Raw genomic sequence first — 26,023 nt, 5'->3', positions numbered from 1 at the left:
TGAGGTAATGTTTGAGCTCCAAAAATCGTTTAAGTTCAAATAATCGTTTGGCTCTTAGAGAGCGTTCTGTACTGAGTTGACCCTAGAAATGTAGGTATCCAACTAGTGAGAAGTGTGTGAGCGATGTAACCCTAAGCTCGAGTGAGCATTTTAGCACGGAGAACGGTTGAGCTCTTCGAAAGGGTTTTAGTTCAAGTTAGTATTTTGCTCTTAGAGAGCGAGTTGTGCATCTCTTTAATAACATTAGGAGATTGCAGTGCATTGATGTAAAAATAAAAATTGTGTATAGTGTTAAGGGAAAGAACTCATGGCAATGGAATTTTTTATTGATAAAATTTCTTTAACAAGAAAGTATTCCAAGGACATGGTAATGCCTGTCCATCTTGGGTTTTGATCCAATATGCTCCATTACCAACGACTCGTTCCACTATGTAAGGGCATTCCCATGTTGGTGCCAGTTTCGAGTCATCCTTAGTCTTCTTCAATACTAGGTCGCCAGGTTGGAAACTTCGAGGGTTAACTCGCTTGTTGTATGTCTTCCTCAGAGTTTGGTGGTAGGATGCCACTCAAATGGCTACTAGGTTGCGTCGCTCTTCAAGTAAGTCGACCTCTCGAGCAAGAATGGAATCATTTTGACTAGATTCAACAATGTTAGATCGAGTCGTTGTAATTTTCAGCTCAGTAGGAATGACGGCCTCAGTACCGTAGCACAATGAGAACGGTGACTCGCCTGTACTAGAATGAGTTGTCGTTCTATGTGCCCATAGAATGTTTTCTAGCTACATTGGCCACTAACTTTTGTTCTTTTCAATCTTCTTTTTCAAGTTCTCCAAAATTGCTTTGTTAATAGCTTCTGCTTGACCATTGCTTTGAGCGTACTTGGGAGTGGAAAATGCGTGAACGGTCTTCCACTAAGCCAAGAATTCTTTAACTGTTTTTCCCTTGAACTGGGAGCCATTATCCATCACCAGTGTGTGGGGGAGGCCAAATATGGTAATGATGTTGGTCCAAATAAAGTTTTTGACATTAGATTCTTTGACATGAGCCAAGGGGATCGCTTCCACCCATTTGGTTAAGTAATCTGTCGCAGCTAGGATGAGCCAGAAGCCTGTGTTTTTCAGTAAAATGAATTGACCCATGATGTCCAAGCCCCACATGTGAAATGGCTAAGGACTAGAAATGTTGATGAGTTCTCGAGCTGGCTGGATGATGTTGTGGCCAAATGTTTGGCACCTAATGCATTTGAGTACATACTTCTTGGCATCGATCTGCATTCTTGGCCAGAAGTATTCTTGTGAGATCGCTTTGTTAGCCAGAAAGTGACCTCCTGCGTGGTTTCTGCATTCTCCCTCATGGATTTCTACAAAAATCAATTGACCCTATTCTGGGCTTATGCACCTCAGATGGGGTCCTCCGGCTGACTTTCTGAAAAGTTTGCCATTTAGTAGGCAATAGCGACCTGACTAGTATTGAACCTGTTTGGCCTTGGTGCGATCTGTTGGTGCTTTGCCTAGCTGGATATAATCTATGATAGGTTGCATCCATGTTTGACTCATCTGAGTGCCAGAGAGTGGGCATAGGTCGCTGATTTCTAGGACGTGCTCATTTTGGTAAGCAGGTCTATCAATGACTTCGATGAGTAGTTTCCTAGGGTCACAGTTCGATGTTTGGTTCACGAGGTATGCCAAGTTGTCAGCGTGGTGATTCTCTTCCCGTAGGAAATGGTCTATGGTAACTTTCTTAAAAGACGGCAGTAATTGATTTACAACTTGAAGGTACTTAGAAAGGTTACCTTCATTGGTGGTATACTCATTGGTGACCTGGCGAACAACCAGTTGTGAATCGCTAAAGACCTTGAGCTCCTAAACATTGAGGTCTAATGCCATGCGAAGTCCCATGATCAGGGCTTCGTACTCAACTTCATTGTTGGAGATCGCAAAATCAATACGAATTGATTTTTCCACTATAGAGCCATCTGGTGACACTAGGACTACTCCGACTCCGCTGCCACTTGGATTGTTAGCTCCATCTACGTAGAATGACCATACTGATGGATCGTGTTGCTTAGAGGATGGGGTGTTGTCCTCTAGTTCTCAGTTCAGGTCATCAACTGGGAAATCTTCTAAGAAATCAGCAACGACCTGACCCTTCTGAGAGGTTCTTGGGGTGAACTCAATGTGGTTTTCACCGAGTTCTTCTGCCCATACTGCCATGCGAGTTGTCTTGTTGGCTTTAAGAAGGATCTTCTTTAGTGGCAGGTCGGTGAGCACTTTGATTGGATGTGCTTGGAAGTAGGGCCTAAACTCTCTTGTTGAATAAAGTAGTGCCAGTACTGCCTTTTCAATGTGAGAGTAGTTCTCAGCTGGCAACAATGTCTTGCTTGTGAAGTAGATCGGTTTCTTTGCGTTCTGTTCCTCTTTGAAGAGAACTAAACTGATAGCGAAGTCAGACACAGCTAAGTACAGCCCCAGCATTTCACCATCAATTAGGTTGGCCAGCACAAGTGGTGTTGACTAGTCCTTGAGAGTGAAGAACGCTTGGTGGCATTGCTCGTTCCATGAGAATTGTTCACCCTTCTTGAGAATTTGTAGAAAAGGTCGGCATTTGTCTGATGCTCTCGATATGAATTGGTTTAGAGCTGCCACCATTCCTGACAGTTTCTATATCTGCTTCTTTGTTTTTAGGTCGGGCATGTCCAAGAACGTTCGAATCTGATCTGGGTTTGCTTCTATCCCACATTGTGAGACCTGATACCCCAGAAATTTCCCAGAGGACGCTCTAAAAAGGCATTTCTCAGGGTTAAGCTTCATCTGAGTTTGCCAAAATCTAGAGAATGCTTGTATAAGGTGATCTAAGTGATCTCCAGCTTTCTTGCTTTTGACGACCATGTCGTCTATATAGACTTCCATGGTGTCACCTAACATGTCTTAGAATATATCGGTGATGAGTCACTGGTAGGTCGCTCCAGCGTTCTTGAGGCCGAACAGGAGGACGTTGTAACAGTAAATTCCTTGCTCTGTTATGAATGAAGTTTTCTCTTTGTCTTCTTCTACTAGTGGGATTTGGTTGTAGCTACTGTAGGCATCCATGAATGACAAGAGCTCGTGGCCATAGATATGGTCCACAAGTCGGTCGATTCTTGGTAAAGGGAAGATATCCTTAAGAGTTTCCTGATTTAGGTTGGTAAAGTCCACGCAAAGGCGAACTGTGCCATTCTTTTTTAGGATTGCTACTATGTTAGCAACCCATTCAGGGTAATCGACCTTCCTAATGAAGCCAACTTTTTTGAGATTTTTAACCTCTTCATTGATTGCTTTTTAGAATCTAAGGGATAACTTTCGAGATCGTTGGCAAACTGGTTTAGCATTTGGGTTAACATTTAACTTATGGCATGCAATATTGGGATCAATTCCAAGCACATCGATGTACGACCAAGCAAAAACATCTTTATTTAATGATAAAAAAAACTTACAAGTTGTGCCTTGAGAGTAGTATCAAGGTTAGCTCCTACATAAACGAACTTGGGGTCATCCTCAGTTCCTAGGTTGACATTTTCCTTCAACTCGGTCTGAGCAGCCGTCTCAGTGGACTGAGCGACCTCTGGGGTCTTGGTCTCTTACGGTGCCTCCTTAACCTGAAAGGGTGGGGCGACCTCTGGGGTCTGGACTTCTGGAGGGACGTTAACCGAGCCCCCAGTGTTCTCCTTTGTGAGTTCGCTTCGGGGGGTCTTGGTCAAGTTCTTAACCTCAGAGATGAAGTCTTCTGCCAGCTTGGTTTTGGCGATCTCTCCCTTGTTTTTGAGTGATGCCCTAGCAGGCTTGTTGACTGAGAGGATTTGGTTACAATTGTGGGCATCGAGCTGATTACTTCTGAGCTCCATCATGCCTCTGGGGCCAAGGAAGCGTAAAACCTGATGGAGTGTTTATGGCATTGCTTGCATCTTGTGGATCTAACGACATCCTAAAATAGCAGTATAGGATGAGTTGACATCCAGAACGCTGAAGCACATGTTGATGCTGACTTTATCTTTGCATGACCTGACTGAGACAGGTAGAATTATGTCTCCAATTAGGTCAGCTCGAGATCCATTGAAGCCATAAAGAGGGCTATCGAATCAATCATAACCGACTTGGGCAGGTTCATTTCCTTGACAGTCCGGTAGAACAAAATATCGCATGAGCTGCCTAGGTCAATCAAGACGCGCTTTACTGTCCAGTCGCTGATTTTGACATGGACAACTAGAGCATCGTTATGCAGGAGGCACACCTTGTTGAGGTCGGCCTCAGTGAAAGTGATATCTCCTCGAGTTGCGGCCAATGGTGTGTGAGGCAGGCGACTCTTGTGAGGAGAATTGGTAGACTTCTTGTAGGGCGCCTACCCATCTACTTTTCTCCCTTGTGGACGTGACAGAGTCGTCCTGGAAGGTGATCTGCATGTTGATCGTTCTGTTGTGATCTCTATCAGATGAGTGTTGGCGACGATCATGACGAGATCGGTCCACTAAGCATCCTCGAGCGCGAAAGCGATCTCGATTGTGGTTGCGTGGTGGAGTTCGGCTTCACTCTCTGCGAGCCATAAGCTTTTGGCGCAGGTCGCCATCGGCTATTTCAGTATAGTGCTTGATATGGCCTGTCTTAATGAGGTCTTGGAGGTAGTGCTTGAGCCCACGGCATTCGTTGGTCTCATGGTACTTTGCTTTATGGAAAATGCAGTACGACTTTCCTGGTGTGTCTTCTGGCCTTTTTACCTCAGGTCGGTAATACGCCACTGTTTTTATTTTCTCCAGTATGTAGCTTGGAGATCTTGTCAGCACAGCAAACTCACATTTCATGTGCATCCTGATACCAGACTTCTGTTCTTGTGGTCTGAATCGCTTTTTTGAGGATGGGGTCTGAGATTGCTGCGACTTCCTCTTGTTCACCTTCGTGATCTAAAGCTTCCTGTAGTTTTATATACTTGTACACGCAAGTGTACAAGTCTTCCAGTTTTTCAGGACGCTCCTTCATGAGCGACCTATATAGCCATGTGTTTTTCCGAGTTGCCTTGGTGAATGCCAAGGTTGCGAAGGACTCTTAGAGGTCGCTTTCTATAGACAACAAGTCTGTCTTGAATTACCCTAAGAAGGAGCAGATTGACTCGTCTTTCTTCTGAGACAACATGAAGAGTGAGTCGACGTCAGTTTTCTTACGTCTGTTGTGGACATAATGGTTAGCGAACTGATCAATTAGCTTCTCAAAGCTATTAATGGAGTTCAGTTTCAGTGAGTAGAACCAGTCGAGAGCTCCTTCTTTCAGACTTGCAGGAAACAAGCGGCATTGCAAGTAGTCGAACTCTTGTGCACTATATAGTGCGAGGCTCTAGATGTAGCGAGCTATGTGTTGACCGGGACACGTACTACCATCATACATCGCAAAGCGAGGCTGGATGAAATCGTGCAAGGGAAGATTTACTGAGTACCTCCAGTGTGAATGGGGACGCTCGATACGTCTTCAGCATCTTCAGGACAATCTGAGTAGCGTCCTTCTTGATAATACTCTGATCAATTTGCTGGGACAACTCTTTGATTTGCTGGTTCACCTCGTTTATGTCGCCCTCAGCGGTGACTCCGTTTGAGTTTTGGGCTGCCACCTGAGCTTTTAGTGCGGCGTTTTCCTATCTTAAAAGGCTGATGTTGTCGTTCATGGCTCCCATCTGGGTGGCCATGCTCTTCATTTGTTCTTGGAGGCTTTCCATGCTTTGTAGGCTTGAGATTTGTTTGAAGGTTTTTTGTTTGAAGGATTGTGGACTCAAGAAATCGAGCCACAGACGGCGCCATTGTAAAGGTTGTATTCCATTTAACCTTATTGGAGTAGACAATTTGGGGGGAGATGGGTTAATTGATTGGGTTTGACCAAGTTCGCTTGGACGAACTGCATACGTATCAAGTTCTCTCTCTGTTTGGGGGAAACTTGAATCAGATCAAACGTAGTTCCTCATTCTCTTTATATAGGCAAGGTGCCCGCGCCTCCCGCATCAGGTCAAATCCAGGTCTTTAGGTCACTTCCGAGCCATGAAGGCGAGTTATGGGTATTTACTATGATGCGTACCTGAAGCTTAGGTCTTGATGACAGTCATAAAGACATACGTTACTATCCGTTGTGGGATGGGGAGACTGAGTACTTATGAGATCGCTACTGAGTGAGATCATATACTCTACTCGAGTCGCTCTGAAGCGAGCCTGCAGGACAACTACCCGAGATCGATTGTTGGTGGCATCGCTCTGGGCACGAGTTACATAGGTCGCTTGCCTTAGGTTGATTCACTATGGATTGAGCTCGGAGGACGAGGATACGAGGTCGATTGGTAATTTTATTGTGCTGGACACGTGTTTGATATCCATTGGATGTGGATATTACTCCCTCACAGAAACATTAGCAGAAACTTTCATATCGATTTTCAATATCCTCAAGGATTTACACGTAAAAATGCATTGAGGTCATGAAGGTATGATCCTTTCTAATGGAGATAGAGAATGAGCTCTTGAACTTTACGCTTTATTGCGTTTGAGACCCATTTATTGAATTGCATCACATTCCTGACACGTGAGGCTGAATTTGTGAATATCTGGAACATTTTGTTCCTGTAGAAACAACACTCTATCCACAAAATTAATGAAGGGCCTCTTTATTTTCAAATAATATTTTTTAGAAAATCTTAAATACACTCTCCATTTCTAAGAGGGCACTCTCGACCCGAAATTTATTATTACATTTGTGTCCCAACTTAAAACCCATATTTTCTAAGAAGGCACTCTCTATAAAAAAAATAGTGGTAACCTCCTATTGCCCTTAACTGACTAATTTGCACTATGGGGCAACTTTATACACTATCAACATACACTCTCTTTCTCTAATTATATATCTACATCCAACTCAATTTTCCTTGACTAAACTCAACTCAATTTTTCTCCACTTCTCAACTCTCTACCTTTATATTTTAACTCTCAAATGGAGTATGTATCATTACCCAACTCTCAAATGAGTGATTTATCACAATACAACTACCCAAATCTCAATGTCAAATAAATTGAAGATTATATAATGTTAGAAAACCAATTGAACATAAAAAAGAATAAATTGGAGATTAATATAATTGAAACTAAATAGATTACGATAGTTTGAATCTTAGATTTCAAAATAAATTTTGTGTAATCTTGATGTATGTGCTATTTTGAGAAATGGTAGCACATTACCGTAAAATACCATACACCATGATAATGGGTCGCCGAAACATAACTGTAAATTACAGCGTTGGGCAATTTATGGGTGGTATTACTATGGGCCTATTGCCAATAGAGGTGACTAAGCCCTGTGTCACGTGAAATGCACGAGACGATGATAAAAGGAAAATGGGGCGTGCACTTGGGTGGAGACGTGGAGTGCTGGACAAGCAGGAGCAGGTGTTTCGCTATATAGGGAGTGGTAACTAATCCTTTTTTGGGTTTACTACTTTTCAGTTTTCTTTAGTGTCTGTTTTGTACTGTTTTAATTTAAAATGGCCAATGATTAAGTAGCGAAAATCGATTGAATAATGATGAAATCCTTGTTAGAAATGGGAACCATAAGAAATGTCCTTAGTGGTGGCACTTTATGTTGAGGTATCTTAGTGATGAACATCCTTTGAAAGCTTTGGACAAAGGTAGAGGCTTACGTGTTTGGTACACTGGAAGGTTTGAAAATGTTTCTGATCAACATGTGTAGCTACTAGCTGGTTTTATTTTATAGAAAAGTATAGGTAGTTTCTCTATATCGTAACCATGAAATGGACAGATATGAACTGTAACATTTCGAAATCTCATATTGTCCTTTCTGTTCTTTTCGTATTAGTAATGAGGAGTTTGTTCTTTTCTTCCATGTTTCTTTTGTTATTGTTCCGTGTATTTTCTCTTCATATTGTCTTGTGGTCTTAATGTTGCAGTTTAACTTTTTAGAGGAACTGTTAATCATGGAAGGAAATGATTCAGTGAAAACTTCGAAAAGGAGAAAGATGTTTGAAGGGCATAGTAGCGATGAGAATGTAGATAGAATTACCCATCTACCTGAACACATTCTTCATTATATCCTCTCCTTTCTTCCAACAAAATTTGCTGTTGGTATTTGTGTGCTATCAACAAGATGGAGATTTCTTTGGACTTCAGTCCACAATCTTGACTTTTGTGACATGCTTTTGTTTTACAAGACTACCACAAAAGAATAAGGTCCTGTTAAATACACGCCCCGGTTCTTAAGAGAGCACTCTCTGACCCAGAAACCGATTTGGGTTAAGAGAAAACCGCCCGGTCTATAAGAAAATTAGAGGGGCACCGGGTGACTGGTTATATCGGTCAAGGGTTAGCAAAAACCGACTTTACTTTCCCTTCGCACTTTCCTCCACCAGAAAAAACCCACGCCACTTTCCTCCTCCCAAGCCCCTCGTCATATTCTCAAAGAAATAATCTCTCTCTTGTCTTACCGTCCATTTTTTTGCGTCTTTAATCTCGTATCTTTTTCCCTCGTCCATCTCTCCGAAGAGTACCCAGCCCATCTTTCTCTCCCACAATTAATAATTGTGAACGAAGAAGGGGTTTCAGCACGAACTCGACTATTCGAATCCGGTAAGTTAGTTTTTCTTCTCGTTCTATTACTTTGTTTAATCTAACTACTTCAGTTTTCATTATAAGTATGAACTCCAAAGAACGAACCCTCATATCTAATGCTGTTTTTGTTTGTTAGAGGATGGTGGATTTATGCTTGATTCATTTAGACTTTCAATAACATTCATAGGATTTTTTGTGGCGTGCCAGTCACAATCGCAATTAGAATTGATACTCCGAGAATTTTAATTAGATAATCATATGCTTTAACTATTATTGTACATTAAGTTTTTCTAGCTCTTGGCACGAATTTCATTGTGCTTTATGGGTAGTTTGGGAGAAAACTTGTTGTTTCCTTATTCTTGAATTTCTTCTATTTATTATTTTGTTATTCTTGAATGCTACACTTGGTTTCTGATTGATGCGTTACGAGTTGAGTGTGAGAGTGAGTGTGACACGAATAATATACACTACAGTATACCAGTTAGGTTATTGGTGCTTAGCTTAATTCTCTGGATCTATTTGCTTCATAATCTCTCTCTTTTCTTCTTCTCCAATTTTAGGTTCCTCTTCTCTATTAAAACCCTAACAGTATATAGTGTGTTTTTTTTTGGTGCACTGAGTGACTAATGTGAAATGGGCAATTGAAATTTTGCAGTGTATCAAATTCAGTGATTGAAGGTTGTAAAAATTACGTTGTTTTACTTGGGTCACATGGTTGTTGACACATTGAGATAAATTGTTTCCTTTAACTGTTATGCCGGTGATTTTGTTCAGTTTTAACTAATAGTCAATTTAGTTATAGTTATAATATTTGGAAAGTTTGATTTTCAGTCAAATGTGTGAGGGGAAGTTATGAATGATTGGACAATTTTATATGAGAAGTCTGTCAAATTAAATTAAAAAGCTAGTTTTTCTCAAAAAAAAAACAAAAAAATAATGAGAAGTCTGTCAATTTGCTCACACATATTTTGGCCAAATTGGATTAGTGGAAATTGGAAAATGAATATAAAGGTTTCCACAAGAAGCTGAGAGAAACTGGGTTACGTGGTTTGGTGTCTGGTGTATATAGGCACGTGAATTCGGTGTTGGCTTGTGCATTTTTTGAAAGATGGCATTCGGAGGCCAACTCTTTGCAAGCAGAAAGACTGCATTTATTGGAATTCATGAGGAATGTGTTTAGATGAGGTGAGGAAATTTTGATTTTATTCCGTTTTTTTGTTTGTTTGTGTAAATCTATTTATTGTTATTGATTGTTTGATTGAATTTTGAGTTCAATTATGTGGAATTGGTGGTTGACAGAAAATTTGAGAAATTGGAACTTTTAAAATGATCGGAAGAAGCTCAGCTTGCTTGTGTATTGTTATTGTGGTTGGAACTGATCATTATTGTCCTTTTTGTGAAATTAATTAATAGTGTCTCTGTTTAGTTGAATTTTTGTCAAATCAAAGTGAGTTTATTTTTTATATAGTACTTGACAAACTCTCCTTATTGGGTAAAGTAGAGTATGTAACAACTAACAATCCCAGTTATACGAACTAAATGCACCTCTAGAAGTACATGTGTGATTCAGTGATTGGATGTCTTCAAATAATAAGTGATAAGTTAAAGAATAAGAAAGCAAAGATGTGCAGACTTGATGGTGTCAGACTTTTCCTATTTGAGTAGCCTTGAAAAAGAGACATTAGATCGTTTTAATGCATTGGGTTCAGTTTTAAAAGAGATTTTTGGTACTATCTGACGCTTTTGCACAACACTGCAGGGAAAGCATTTTAGTGGCTGGGACTAGCCTCTGGGAATGTAGTTCCAAAACTTCTTTTGCAATACATGTTGGTTTAATTAGGGAATTGTGTGCTGAAGGAAAGATTAGTACAACTCTTCTACTTCGGTACAGAATGCTACAGAATTCTGTTGTTCCTAATGTTTATCAAAGAAGTGCTGCAGCTAATAGACTTTACATTTATCAAAGAAGTGTAGCTTATAGGACTTTGTGCTATTTCAAAATTGTATTTTGAAACTTTTTTTTGTTGGATCTAAGTACTTTCATGTATTTTCTAGCATCATATTCACGATGTTTCTCCCTTTTATTTTGTAGTTTCTTTTTGTTGGATCTAAGTACCTTCATGTATTTTCTCCCTTTTATCAGATACTTCTTATCATTTTATGGGGTGCACATTTTTGTCGCGTTTGGTTGAATATCTCTATCACTCATGCCTTGAAATAGGAAAAACACACAAATATCAGGTGATTGCAAGTATAGTAAAGTGGTAACCAGTTACCAAAATTAAAATTTAATTTCGGCATTCAGTTGCTAATTTGATAAATGATATCTAGTTGTTGAAAATTGCTTAAAATTTTGGTATTTAGTTGCTGAAAATTGTATTTGTAAAACTCAATTTTGGTATTCCTAATTTGATAAATGGTATCTAGTTGCTGAAAATTGCTCAAAATGTTAGTGTAAAATGTTAGTGTTAAGTTATTGAAAATTGTATTTGTAAAACGGTAACCAATTACCGAAATTAAAACTCAATTTCGGTATCCAGTTACTAATTTGATAAATGGTATCTAGTTGTTGAAAATTGCTCAAACTTTTGGTGTTCAGTTGCTGAAATTTGTAAATTAGTCAGGTTGTGTTTTGTAAAGCGGTAACCAGTTACCGAAATTAAAACTCAATTTCGGTATCCGGTTGCTAATTTGATAAATGGTATCTAGTTGCTGAAAATTGCTCAAAATTTTGGTGTTTAGTTGTTGAAAATTGTATTTGTAAAGCAGTAACCAGTTACGGAAATTAACATAAGATTGAGAAGATTACAACATTCTACGATTCCTTTTTTTTTCCCTTCCCTTTCACAATAACTTTTGTCCCAAACCCATGACATATGTTGTCAACTTCCAATTCCAATGTAAACTTGACCTTCTCATTCGCCTTGCCTGAGCTAGAGCACCCACTGTCTTCTTGAGCAATATTGAACAATGCACTTTTGAGCCATTCAAAGTGTCCACAACTTGGACACTTCAAAAACTTTTCGAATTTGCTATGTGGTTGGATAGACGTATGAACGAGTCTTTTAGTACAACACCTTTTACAAGCTCTCAATGGGCAATTGTCAACCCAATGATCTATGCGACCATAACAAAAACACTCACATTTATTTGTTATTGGCGGTGTGTTTAAATTAGACTAAAATTCAATTAACAACATGATATTTAGACATACCCAAGTCCAAGAAAACAAAGCAAGTGGAGAAAATAAGTGTTTGAAACAAATTACCTTGCAATGAGAAGCTTTCAATGGGCAATTGTCAACCCAATGATTCATGCGACCACAACAAAAACACCAACCTTTATTTGTTATTGGCGGTATGCTTAAATTAGACTAAAATTCAATAACATGATATTTAGACATGCCCAAGCCAAAGAAAACAACGCAAGTGGAGAAAATAAATGTTTGAAACAAATTACCTTGTAAGGAGAAGTTTTCAATAGGCAATTGTCAACCCAATAATCCATATGACCACAACAAAAACACCCATCTTCATTCGTTGTGTTTAAATTAGACTTAAATTCAACAAAAAGAAAATAGTTAGACATATACCTAACTTAAAGAAAATAATTGAGCTGGAGAAGATAAGTCAAACAAATTACCTTGCAAGTGTGTGGATTAGGTGAGTTTTCATGCTCACCACCTCCCATAAATAATAACCAAAATGTTTTATTATGGAATGGAAAATGGGTTTAAATTATATTATCTAATAAAACTTTAATTTGTTGGTAAAAATTTAGATGTTAGATCGATTCAAATAAAATCTAGTTAGAGTTGTACTATTTCAAACCTTAAACCCTAAACATAAGTAAAATTGCTACTAATTCTGAAATAAAAAATTACAACCCAAACGTTTTATTATAGATTGGAAAATTGGTTAATTTAAATAAGTATATCGTCTAATCCAATTTTAATATGTTGATAAAAATTTAGATATTAGATTCAAAGTGTAGTTATAACTGTACTAATTCAAACCCTAAACCTAGACATAAGTATAGTCGCTACCAATTCTGAAATAAAAAAATTATAACATAAACGTTTTATTATAGATTGGAGAATGAGTTTAAATTATATCATATAATCCAATTTAAATTTGTTGGTAAAAATTTATATGTTAGATTCAAAGTCTAGTTAGAACTGTATTTATTCAAACCCTAAATCCTAAAGACATGTACAATTGCTACCAATTCGAAAATAAAAAATTATAACCTAAATGTTTTCTACTTGGTGGAACTAAGTTATCACCTAAAACAACTACAAATAAGTTAAAATATGCTAATTATTAATCAAATTATTATCAAATAGATGATGAAACATTTAAATATTAGAATTTGACAGCATAACAACAAGATACCAAATGGTTTAAGAATTTTCAGTGTCTATTTGTTGTATCTTTACTTGGTAAATGGTAACCCTACGCTGTAATTTACAATTATTTTTCGGCAATGTGCTACCGTTCCTCAAAATAGCACATACATCATGATTACACAAAATTTATTTTGAAATTTAGGATTCAAACTATTGTAATCCATTTAGTAGTTTCAATTATATTAGATAATTTCAATTACATTAAATTCCAATTTCTTCTTTTTCATGTTCAATTGGTTATTCTAACATCATATAATCTTCAATTTATTCGACATTGAGATGTGGGTAGTTGTATTGCGATAATTTGAGAGTTGAGTAATGATACATACTCCATTTGAAAGTTAAAATGTGAGATGTGAGTAGTTGTATTGCGATAAATCACTCATTTGAGAGTTAGGTAATGATACATACTCCATTTGAGAGTTAAAATGTAGAGGTATTGAGAATTGAGAAGTGGAGGAAAATTGAGTTAAGTTGAGTTAAGTCAAGAAAAATTGAGTTGGATGTAGATATATAATTAGAGAAGGAGAGTGTATTTTGATAGTGTATAGAGTTGCATAGTGCAAATTAGTTAGTTAAAGGCAATAGGAGGTTACCACTATTTTTTATGGGGAGTGCCCTCTTAGAAAACATGGGTTTTAAGTTGGGACACAAATGTAATAACAAATTTTCGGTCGGAGAGTGCCTTCTTAGAAGGGGCGCGGTATTGGCACCCCCATAAATGAGACTAGCACCCCTTTGACAAAAAGTAAAACAATAATGGTTATTTCTTATATATCATTTTACACTCCACATGTCTATAGTTCTACGGTAGGCAGTTGCCACGATATCTCATATCCCACGGCAGGCAGTTGCCACGAGATCTCATATCCCACGGCACCGGCATCGGGTTGCCGCGAGATCCCATATCCCATGGCAGGCAGTTGCCACGACATTTTTTTTTTTTGTGTTTTTTGTTTTTTTTTCTTCAAATTTTGTGTATTGAACACACACAACATATGGATACCTTATTTTCTTCTTTAAAGTTTCTTTATACACTCCAAGAACAACACCAAAACCATGACAAAATAAATATACAATCGAGCCATAATTTTGCTATCTCGCGGCAAATATTTTCATATGTTATAAGAAAATTTTATGATCAAATTAATGAAGAAGAGTTTTGATAATTAACACAAGCAAATACTACATTTTTAGTAAACAAAATCATCTCGCGGCAAATAACTTTTTTTACGGTGGCTATTAAAAAAAAAATTAAATGACCCATGACAACCACCTTCCGTGGGATATGGGATCTCGCGGCAACCCGATGTCGTGGATTGTGCGATCCCGCGGCAGCTGCTTGCCATTAGTGTTTTTTGTGTATTTAATGGAGGGGTGCTAGTACCATTGAATTGGTCAAAGGGGTGCTAGTCCCATTTATTGGGGTGCCAATACCGCGGCCCTTCTTAGAAATAGAGAGTATATTTAAGATTTACCCATTGTAAAATTGCTTAGTGAGCTGCGGCCTAAGCAGATAATGCAAATAGTTTGTTGCCATTCAATTTCAATCTCCTTTTGCCTCAACCTTGAGAGTGAAAACCAAAAATGTCATTGGGGCTCGTTGTCGTCATTTATTTGCCAATGTTACATACAGTATATCTCAGCTGTTACATAATTAACTTGATTATGGTGTTTTACTTAACCAAATGGGCCATAGACCATCAAGCCCCTACTAATGCATATATTTTGTGTCCGAACTTTAACCTTAAATCAGATACAAATCTTATCAACTCAATTGGGATTGGGAAATGTTAATCAAATAGATTGGTTCTTCTGAACAAAAACGACTTTAGTGTGTGGTGGCCAAAGATCGTACATACCGATATTCACCATTATTTAACTAATTTCTAATACAATATCGGCTCGAGAGCCAATATATTCATATAAATTTCAAGAACAAAGGAAAGAGACAAGGATGGACACATGTCACAAAGCTATTGGATGAAGCCATGTAGAGCAACTATAAAAGAGTTGGATGCAAAAAAGGAAAGGACCAAATTCATTTCCACACTTTATTTTTCTATTTCTCATTTGTAACAAAGAGAGAAACCTTGTAACATCGACTTCACCATTAATGAATAAGAAAAAGCTTAGTTAACTAGCCTCTCTTCTTGTATCTCACATTGGCGCCGTCCGTTCTTCGAGAAACACATTCAAGTTTTCTTGTTTGAGCGAAACTGATGAAAAGGAGATTGATTTGTCAATTGAGTTTTTCTTATTCTCCACCATTAAAACTTCATGAAATACCTTCAAACATGAAATTCAAAGGGAGAAACGAAAACAGTAGAAGAAGTGATGAAGATGTAATTCATCTTCCAAACAACCGAATTGTCGAGATACTGTCGAGATAAGTTCTTGATCTCATTCTTAATAATTTAATTCATTTTTTCTGTATTTCCTCATGATTTATAATTAAATCCATTTTTCTATTTTTCTTTGATGGCTTCTTGAAGAAGATTAATTAAGATGAGAATTGGTGGAGCTAGAAATAGTGATGATGAATCTTGGTTGATAAGAGAATCACTTGGGGGCGAAATACTTGAGGAAAACTGATACTGGTACAAACTATTTTGATACTGGGGCGAAATATAAGAAGCTTCAGTTTCGTTCATAGAAGGGAGTCAAGAAAAATAGTTAAGCTCTTGAATGGAAAACCAATCATTTGAGGGAAATTCGATACTGATACCCAACACTTCAACTTCGGTACTGATACCCACAAACCAAATTCGATACCGAGACCAGAAAAAAAACAAAAAAAAAAAAAATCGATAACGAAACCAGAAGAGAAAAAAAATCGATACCGAGACCAATAACCAAATTCGATACATAACCAACACTAATATTCAAAAGCTTCATCAATTTTCAATATTCACAACTGGGAAACGGTTTTAGATATCAAGAATTGTTGGTACTGGAAGAAATGGGGGAGATAGTTTAAGCAACGATATCGACATGAAGTGAAGAAGAGAGCAGTTCAAGATAACCAACCTCAACAACCGAGTTCGATACACACAACCAAGTTCAATACCAAAGTTCGATACCGATACTGGGAAGGGGAGACAACCAAGTTCGATACCCATGACCAAGTTCAATACCGATACTGGGGGCAACAGTTTAAGAAATGATATCGACATGAAGCGAAGGAGATAGCAGTTCAAGATAACCAATTTCGATATCGATACTGGGGGCGTCATGCATTCTAAACAACAGTTTCTTCAATAGCAAGGAGGAAAAGAAGATAAGTTACTTAAACTTTTTATGAAATCTGGTTTTTTCTCATCACTCATAGTTTTCTTTCATTTTTTCATAATTTCACAAAGTCATAAGCTAGAAAATGATAATTTGTGGTTGATGAACAATCGATATTGGAATTGATTATATGTTAATGAGGAAGAAAATTGATAATGGATCAAAATAAGAGGTGAGATTAATTTTAAAGGTTCTTGATATCGGGGGTGTTGGGGAAAGTGATACCAATCGATCCCCACTAAGATAACTTGTACTTAGACAATTTACTACTCTAATCGAAAAATCTTAACTTTAACTACAACCAACAGCCACAACCTAAACTATGGATATAACTATCACAACTAAGCAATAGAAATATAAAGCAAGTAAAACATACCACAACATAAAGATGTATCATGGTTTGGCCAATGATGCCTACTTCCACAAGAGCTAATCCCTTTTATATGTATGAGAAAGAAGATTATAATCACTCCTCTCAAGTCTCTCCACTTTACTAGATCACTTTTCTCTCCCTTTTTTTTATTGGTAAGCCTATTTTAAATGAGATCAGTAACTCTTTGATGCTGGTGGGGTTCGAGCCCCAAACCTCTGGTATCATCACCCATAGGTTTTACCAACTTTGCTAGTCAGCACCATCTAACTCTTCTCTCTTTGCCATCTTTTCTCATTGCAAGAGTTTTCTCTTAATTTTGATTGCTCTCAAAATTAGGTTTCTATTCAAGACTTGGTTTTCCAAAACCTAACTTCTGTTTTTATAGTAATCTGAAATTCAGTGCGTCTGCAAAATTTTGCATTTACTGTACAAAAATCAGAACCTAAGATGTTAAAGGCATGAGCTGGCGTTTCTTGGCAAGGCTAATCTGGCCTTGGCGCCCCTCTTTATTTTTCCATCCCAAAACTTCTAGTAGACATGTTTCATGAGAGGTCTGAAAAAAAACTATCTTCTTTTTCACGGCAAGGGCGCAAGCGTGCCTTGGTCACAACCAATCTGAGTGCGTCCGCACTCAGACTTCTTCACACGAACAACACCTCTTTTTCTCTTTTTCCTCATCCTCATGTGAGGGATAACACCAATAATCTATCCTTCCCAAACAATGAGGGGGGATACCTCCATGCATTCCCAAATCAACAGGAGGAGTGTGCTACCATTCCAGCAGTAGCACAACAAACATCAAACTTACCTTTCGGTAAGACTTTGGTCATCATATCCGACCTGTTCTTGTCCGTATGGATCTTCTCAATACAAAAATGCTTGTCTTCAAGAACTTCTCTAATCCAATGATAACGCACATGTATGTACTTGGATCTAGAATGAAAACTTGGATTCTTGCTCAAATGGATGGCGTTCTAACTGTCATATAGAACTACAAACTGTTTCTACTTTAGCCCTAGTTCATCGAAGAACCTCTTCATCCATAGCATATCTTTGCAACACTCAGTGGCTACAATATACTCGGCTTCTATAGTGGAGAGGGCAACACACTTTTGCAACTTCGTTTGCCAAGAAACTGCTCCCCCTGTAAAAGTAAATAGATAACCGGAGGTGGACTTCATCGAGTTAACATCACCTACCATGTCTGCATCTGTGTAGCCTTCAAGCAAGGTCTTACTTCCACTATAACCCAAACACGCTTTGGAAGTGCCCTTGAGATATCTCAATATCCACTTAACACCTTCCTAATGCTCCTTACCCAGATTTGATAGAAATCAGCTTACAACACCAACGCCGAAAGCAATATCCGATCTTGTACACACCATTGCATACATCAAGATGCCCACTGCGGATGCATAAGGAATCTTTTCCATTTGACTCTGCTCATGCTCACCCTTTGGACACATATCTTTGGTCAAGTGGAACTGGCCACCAAGCGGACAACTGATTGGCTTCGCTTGATCCATGTTGAATCTCTTCAACACCTTCTCAATGTAGCTTTCTTGAGAAAGCCACAACTTCCCACCCTTTCTGTCATGAGTGATCCGCATCCCAAGTATCTACTTTGCTTAACCCAAATCCTTCATCTCAAAGGATTTACTCAAGTCTTTCTTCAGCTTGGATATCTTGTTGATGTTCTGGCAAACTATCACCATATCATCCACATACAACAAGAGCACTATGAAATCCCCATTTGGAAATTTTTGAACAAACACACAATGATCGAAGCGGACTTCAAGTAGCCATGCTTCACCATAAAGGAATCAAACTTTATGTACCACTATCTCGGTGCCTGCTTTAACCCATACAAACTCTTTCTTAGCTTGCATACCAAGTGCTCCTTGTTTTTGACCTTAAACCCCTCTGGCTGGTCCATGTAGACATCTTCAAGGTCTCCATGAAGAAAAGTTATCTTGACATCTAGTTGCTCAACCTCTAGATTCATACTTATGGTTAGACCTAATACCACCCTGATAGAAGTTATCTTAACTATAGGAGAGAAAATTTCATCAAAGTCAATACATTTCCTTTGACTGAATCCCTTCACAACAAGGCAAGTTTTATGCCTTAGGTGTGGATTATTCTCCTCATGCTTGACTTTGAAGATCCACTTATTCTTAAGAACTTTTCTTCCTTTAGGTTTCTCAACTAAGTCATAAGTGTGATTCTTATGCAAAGAATCCATCTCATCATGCATGGCCTTCAACCACTTCTCTTTGTCTATACCTTTAAGAGCCTATTGATAGTATATAGGTTCTCCACCATTAGATAGTAAAATATACATATGTGGTGGATACCTGGTTGAAGCTTGTCTATCTCTGTCGGACCTCCTTACCCCATCTTCTTGTGGCTCAGGAGGATGCACTTATGCTTGCTCAAGTGGTGGTTCATGCACTTCATCTGCATCTTCTATATCAATAGGTTTTATCCCATCATGAGCTATAGGATCATCATCATGAGCTTTAAACCCATGGTTCTCTGCATTCTCAATGCTTTCTACACGTTCCACAGTAGGAACTTCTAGTTCTAAGTCAACAAGATCATCAATGAAAGCTTCTAGCTTCTCATAATTCTCAAAGTCTGATATGGTTTGGTCTTCCAAGAACACAACAACTCGACTTCAGATTACCTTCTTGTTGATCGGATCATAAAGTTTGTATGTAGCTAAACTTCTCATCCCCATAACCCAGAAAAATGCACTACTTGGCTTTGTCATCAAGCTTGGATCTCTCATCCTTGGGAATATGAACAAATGTCATGCACCCAAATACCCTAAGGTATCCATAGTCAACATCTCTGCCTGACCATACTCTCTCTGGATAATCACTATTTAGAGGCTTCGAAGGCGATAGGTTGATCACATGTACGGCTATGCGCATTGCTTCTACCCAGTAACTTCAAGATAACTTAGAGTGAGACAACATGCATCTCATTCTCTCTACAATGATACGGTTCATCCTCTCGGCTATACCATTGTGCTGCGGTATTTTGGGAACGATCTGCTTATGACGAATCCCATGACTCTTGCAGTACTCTTCAAATGGCCCAATATACTCTCCCCCATTATCTAAACGAATACACTTCAAAGGCTTCTCTGTCTCTCCTTCCACCATGTTATGGAAAGTCTTGAACACACCAAGAACTTCATCTTTGGTCTTCAGATTATATGCCCATATCTTTCTTAATACATCATCAATGAAAGTCAATAAGTACAAAGCTTGTGGTACTTCACTTTCATAAGACCACATAAATATGTTTGTAAAGCTCAAGGACATTATCCTTTCTGTGATAGAGGAATCTTTGGAAAGACACCCTGTGTTGCTTTCCAACCAAACAATGAGTACATCTATTTAAATGCGTACCTTTAATGTTTGACAAGGCCTTTTGCTTGGCAAGAACTTCCATGCCTTTTTCTCCCATATGACACAGTCTCTTATGCTATAGTTCGGAGGAAGTTTCTTCTTGTGCCATATTTAACTCTGCTTTACACAAACTAGCATGTGTCTTGTAAAGCGAGCAAGTTTTCTTCTCTTTGACTACTACAATGGAATCTCTACTCAGTTTTCATACTCCGTTACCAAACGAGTTTTGAAAGCCATCATTATCTAACTTTTCAGCAAAAATTAGGCTTAGCCGAATGTCAGGGACATGTCTTACATCCTTGAGTGTCAAGGTGTAGCCGACATTGGTTTCTACATAAACATCCCCAATTCCTACAATCTTCGAGACTTCATTGTTGCCTATCTTCACCTCACCAAAATTACCCGATTTGTAGGTAGTGAAGAAACTCTCGTGGGGTGTGACGTGGTAGGAAGCACCTGTATCTACCGCCCACTCTGTACCCTGGCATGAAGTGCTCAAGCATAACTCATCACAGTCTAACATAATTCCTACTTCACCTTCTGAAGCGATGTCTGTGGCGTCTCTATTGGTGGTGCTTTCTTTCAACTCTAACTTGTCTTCATGTATGGTACTAGTCTTCTCACCCCTCTTCAATTCTATGCATTTATACTTGAAGTGGCCTTGGATACCACAATGATTACACGACAAGTCTTTCTTACGAGGTCTGCTCGCTCCCCTAGATTTTCTTTTATCATCACCTCTAGAATGAGATGGTTTTCTGCTTTTGCCTCTCTCTTGCTTTTCTGTAACAAGACTATCTGAGTGACAGGAGCTATTATGTGCGTCCTTTCTTGTCTTCTCGTAGAGGTCTTCTAATGTTTTCCACAAGCTAAAAGCGGTGGTCTCTTGGGATACAAGGCGGATTACATTGTTGTCAATCCGTTGTTTAATGCACCCAATCACTTTTTTATCAAGTGTCTTCTACTCAGCCGCGGCAATTGCGTCTGATTTTACTCCTCCATTCTTTATGGGTTGTGCCAAGTCCTTGCAATAGAGTAAGTCTTCCATCCCGGCTTTCCAAATAGTGTAGTTACCTTTATTTAGACTAGTCATGCGAGTGTTTACAGAATGATCCATCCTAACAAGCTATTTCAACTCAAACCTCCTCTCAGGAATTTAATCAAACACCTTCTGGGCAAGATTTGGATAACTAACTTATGTGATTAATCTAACTACGGCTCTGATGCCACTTGTTAGGGAAAACGATACCAATCGATCCCCACTAAGATAACTTGTACTTGGACAACCTACTACTCTAATAGAAAAATCTAAACTTTAACTACAACCAATAACCACAACCTAAACTATGGATATAAAGGGGTAGGGGACCTCTATAACAACCTCGCTTGCCCATCAAAAAAAAAAAAAAAAACTATGGATATAACTATTACAAACAAGCAATAGAAATATAAAGCAAGTAAAACATACCACAACACAAAGATGTACCGTGGTTCGGCCAATGATGCCTACTTCCACAAGAGCTAATCATTTTTATAAGTATGAGAAGGAAGATTACAATCACTCCTCTCAAGTCTCTCCACCTTACTAGATCACTTCTCTCTCCTTACAAGCTTTTCTCTTTGCAAGGGTTTTCTCTTAATTTTGATTGCTCTCAAAATTGGGTTTATATTCAAGACTTGGTTTTCCAAAACCTAACTTCTATTTTTATAGTAATCTGAAATTTCGGCGCATCTACGAAATTTCACATTTATTATAGAAAAAATCGAACACGAGATGTTAAAGGCATGAGCTGGCGCCAGCTTAAAAAGGCCAATTTGCTGGCCTCTCTTTTATTTTTCCATCCCAAAACTTCCAGTAGACATGTTTCGTGAAAGGGTTGAAAAAAAACTATCTTCTTCTTCACGGCAAGGGCGCGGGCGCGCCTTGGTCACGACAAATCTAAGCACGTGTGCACTCAGACTTCTTCACACGAACAGTACATCTTTTTCTCTTCTTCCTCATCTTCATGTGAGGGATAACACCAATAGGGGGAGCCGAGGCTCAGTATGAGTAAGCAAAGAACTGAACAAACTGTTTAAGGCTATGGTTATATGTTTGTATCGGTGATTTTTTTTTTAATTAGAGTTTCATTTCAGTTACAGTGGAGGAAAATAAGGTTAGTGTTGTTGTGAATGAAAACATTTGATAGCAAATAAAAAACATTTCTGACATTCCAATGTTGAGTTGGGCTTGGGCCTAAGAGGAAACGATTTTCTGTTGAGAAAGAGATAGTCGATATGAAAGGAAATCAATCACTTGGGGTTGATATAAGTCACTTATGGGCTTATGGCCAACATATATTCAACACTTGGGACAAATCAATGCAGATATAATCATTTGATCTGACATTTCATTGCCAAATTAGAGGTTCACGTGGGAAACTAAATCAATTTCACTATCCGATATCCGTTATGAACAAACCATTTGGAGGCAATGGGCAGATAAATCCATGGAGCCCAATATCATTTAATTGCTTTGAGCTGGGCTGGTATAGAAAATTCACTTGGGGCCAAAACAGATATACCACTTGTGACTGATATAAACAGATCACTTGGAGACAAAAAATTTATTGATAATGTAAGGCTATTCACCTCGATATTTCATTGATGATTTAAGGTGAAAAAGGATATTTTAGAGAACCAATATTTGAAATTATCATTTGGGGGTGACTTTTAAATAATAATATGGATTGATCAATTGGAGATTGGATGAAAACTCAAAATTTTCTTTTATCAAAAAATTTCATTTATCAAATTCTATTTCGAATTCAAAAATATTAATTGTCAAAATCCTACTTCGGATTCAAAATCTAAATGTCAAAAGTTTTAATTGTCCAAATCCTATTTCGGATTCAAATATTCATTATATGAAAATTCTACTTCAAATTAAAAAATATATATATGTGGAGAATCCTTGTGAGTGCTCTACATCGTCTCTTATGTTTTTCGAGAGCGATGCATGACCAAAGACAAAATCCTAACTAAAGTTCAATAAATTTTGAGTTGTGGAGAATCCTTATGAGTGCTCTATGCATCATCTCTTAAGTTTTTCGAGAGCGGTGTATGGCTAAAGGCAAAATCCTAGCTCAAAAATCCCATCTCGAATTTCAAAAAATTACGTACAAAAAATTTAATCTCGAAATTCAAAAAATTACTTACAAAAATGTCATCTCGAATTTCGAAAAATTACTTACAAAAATGTTATCTCGAATTTTGAAAAATTAGTTACAAAAAATCTCATCTCGGATGCACAGTGCCGATGCGCAATATCGGATAAATAGTGTATCAGATGTACAATATCGAATGAATAGTATCGGGTGAACAAAAAAAAAAAAAAAAAAAAATAGATTTTAAGTTTATTTTCTATTGCTCCTCGAAATCTTCAAATTTTCACTTATAAAAGTTGAAAATTTCAAGAGGGGGCAATGTGGTGGCTAAATATCGTACATACCGATATTTGCCATTATTTCACTAATTTTTAATACAATATCGGCTAGAGAGCCGATATATTCATATAAATTTTAGTAACAAAGGAAAGAGACAATGATGGGCACATGTCACAAAGCTATTGGATAAAGTCATGTGGAGCTAGCCAGTATATTCATATAAATTAGTGACAATGATGGACACATGTTACAAAGCTATTGGATAAAGCCATGTGGAGCAACTATAAAAGAGTTGGATGCAAAAAAGGAAAGGACCAGATTCATTTCCACACTTTATTTTTCTATTTCTCATTTGTAACAAAGAGAAAAAGAGAGAAATCTTGTAACATCAACTTCACCGTTAATGAATAAGAAAAAACTTAGTTGACTAGCCTCTCTTCTTGTATCTCACACACTGAATGCTCAATTTCCTGACAAGATAACATAATGTAGACTGAAAGTTCCTAAGCCATCCATTTATATTTTGGCAGTATACCAAGTTGGGTGTAAATTTAAACTCAAATTGGTCTTACATGACACTTCAACGAACATAGGTACATAACACTTGCAACGCCACCTCCAGATAGCATTAAAACATGGAAGGAAGTCGATATGGAAAAGCAATACTAAAAGTGGAAATAGAAAAGAGAATTCAATTCAAAAGTTGTGACTTACAAATTTGAAACAAAGTACACTTGTAAATACTTTAGCGAAATTCAAGTACGCAGTTAGAACCATTCAAATGCATTGCTAATTTAACTTCTACTAATGCAATCCTTCCACTCCTTATTAGGTGATTCAAAGCGCCCTTTCATCAATATAATGGTCAGTTTATCTGTGGCTCTTACGCTTTTTATCAAAAATTTGACAAACCAAATTTCATTCTTTATCCCTCTAAAGCACTTGATGTCGACCAACTTCAGGTGTGACAAAAAACATTTAGGAGTTGATAAAACACTTTTATTTGGTACGTTTATTGGTTTTCTTGATTAATTAAGTCCGAGGTCCATAGTCCGAAGTCCAAAGACCAAAGTCCCAAGTCCAAAGTCCGTATAGTCGTACGTTTTAGTCAAGTTACCTTACTCACGTGGGTTTGGTAGGATAGGTCGAGTAAGGGATCATCCAAACCTTAGGGCTCGGAAAGGTTCACAACTGGAATTACAACTTTTAGTGAGTAGGATTTTAGGTTTCTTAGTTGGTTTTAATTAAATTAACAGTAATGCAAATAATGTAAATTACTACGGTGATTTATATGTAGGTAAACAAGATAGAGAAACATGGAGAGAGTTAGTCATACTCATGTAAGAATCATTTTTCAACAGTTTATATTACCACATCACTATATCTCTAATTCATCTCGTGTTCGGAGACGACGTCGAGTATTGATCCCTAGCGCATGCCCACATCTCTGAGCCGCATCACACTAGCATAAGGAGTTGAACTAATATTTCATCTCTGGAATATCATTTCAGCTCCTGGCTCGATTCCACATCAGCTGGACAAATTGGAGAGCTGTCTGACACCATAGAGTCGCGCGCGAGACATTTTGGGTCGCGCACGAGACTGTTCTGGAGCATCAGCACTCCAAATTTGTACAGTCTCAGTCATTTTGGGACCGGATGTCTAATCTATGCCTAATTCCTAAGTAGTGATTCTAGAATATTAAAGAGTCAATCCGGATTCTCACACGAGCAGCATAACCCTCCCCCTGAGGGGGGGGGATTAGCTCATGGTCATTGAGGGAATAATAAAACTTGCTGTATACATTAAGTAAATAAATGCAGGACAGGAATTACACTAGAAAAGAAATGACTGTTATTAAGGGTAAATTGACTTACAGTATTTAAGCTGCTGGAATAAAAATGACGGAATGTAAGTGCTGAAATAAAATTAACTAATTGCTAAACGGATGCTAGAGCATGAAAATGCTGAAGGAAGAATATCAAAGGCAACCCCCTCATATATATAGGCTGATGTCTCGTGAAGGATTTAATTGGCTTTTGTTTGTTAGCTAATTGAAACGTTCTGTTTTTATCTGTTTTAAATTTTGTCTTTTACCTTATTAAGGTTTCGTCCTTTAGCCAATTTGAATTGGTACGTGTCTTCTATATTGCGAGGTGGCACCAAATTAAAACCATCATTTGCCACCTGCCTATGCTGACTCGTCATGCCTTTTGGGCCCGCAGAGTGGGTCCACTTTAGTATGTCCAAGCGGTCTTGATTTTGGCGTTTTTACAACTTTCTGTCTTTGCATAGAGTTTGTCGCCCTGGTCGCTCTGGCAGTTCACTAGCCAATGTCGGCACCCCGATTTATCAGATTTGAGCTTCGGAAGTTTGCTGCTTCTTTATATGTGGACCCGTTTTGCACTGGTTTTGTTCTTTTGGAAACTTCGGCTCTAGTCAGGCTCTGTTGGGCTTCACTGGGGTTGAGTGGGAAACTTCAAATATTCC

General features: G+C 38.0%; 1 long non-coding RNA gene across 1 annotated transcript; it reads left to right on the top strand.

Moving 5' to 3' along the window:
- The first annotated feature begins 8,406 nt into the window (after positions 1 to 8,406).
- Positions 8,407 to 10,782, top strand: LOC147498168 (uncharacterized). The gene is made up of 3 exons (XR_015195379.1): positions 8,407 to 8,632; positions 9,684 to 9,799; positions 10,374 to 10,782. It is a non-coding gene; the product is annotated as an uncharacterized LOC147498168 (long non-coding RNA).
- Positions 10,783 to 26,023: the final 15,241 nt, after the last annotated feature.

The sequence above is a fragment of the Coptis chinensis genome, chromosome 5, assembly GCF_015680905.1.
Source record: "Coptis chinensis isolate HL-2020 chromosome 5, ASM1568090v1, whole genome shotgun sequence".
In the NCBI taxonomy this organism is placed as follows: Eukaryota; Viridiplantae; Streptophyta; class Magnoliopsida; order Ranunculales; family Ranunculaceae; genus Coptis; species Coptis chinensis.
This window is presented reverse-complemented; position numbering and strand designations above follow the sequence as displayed.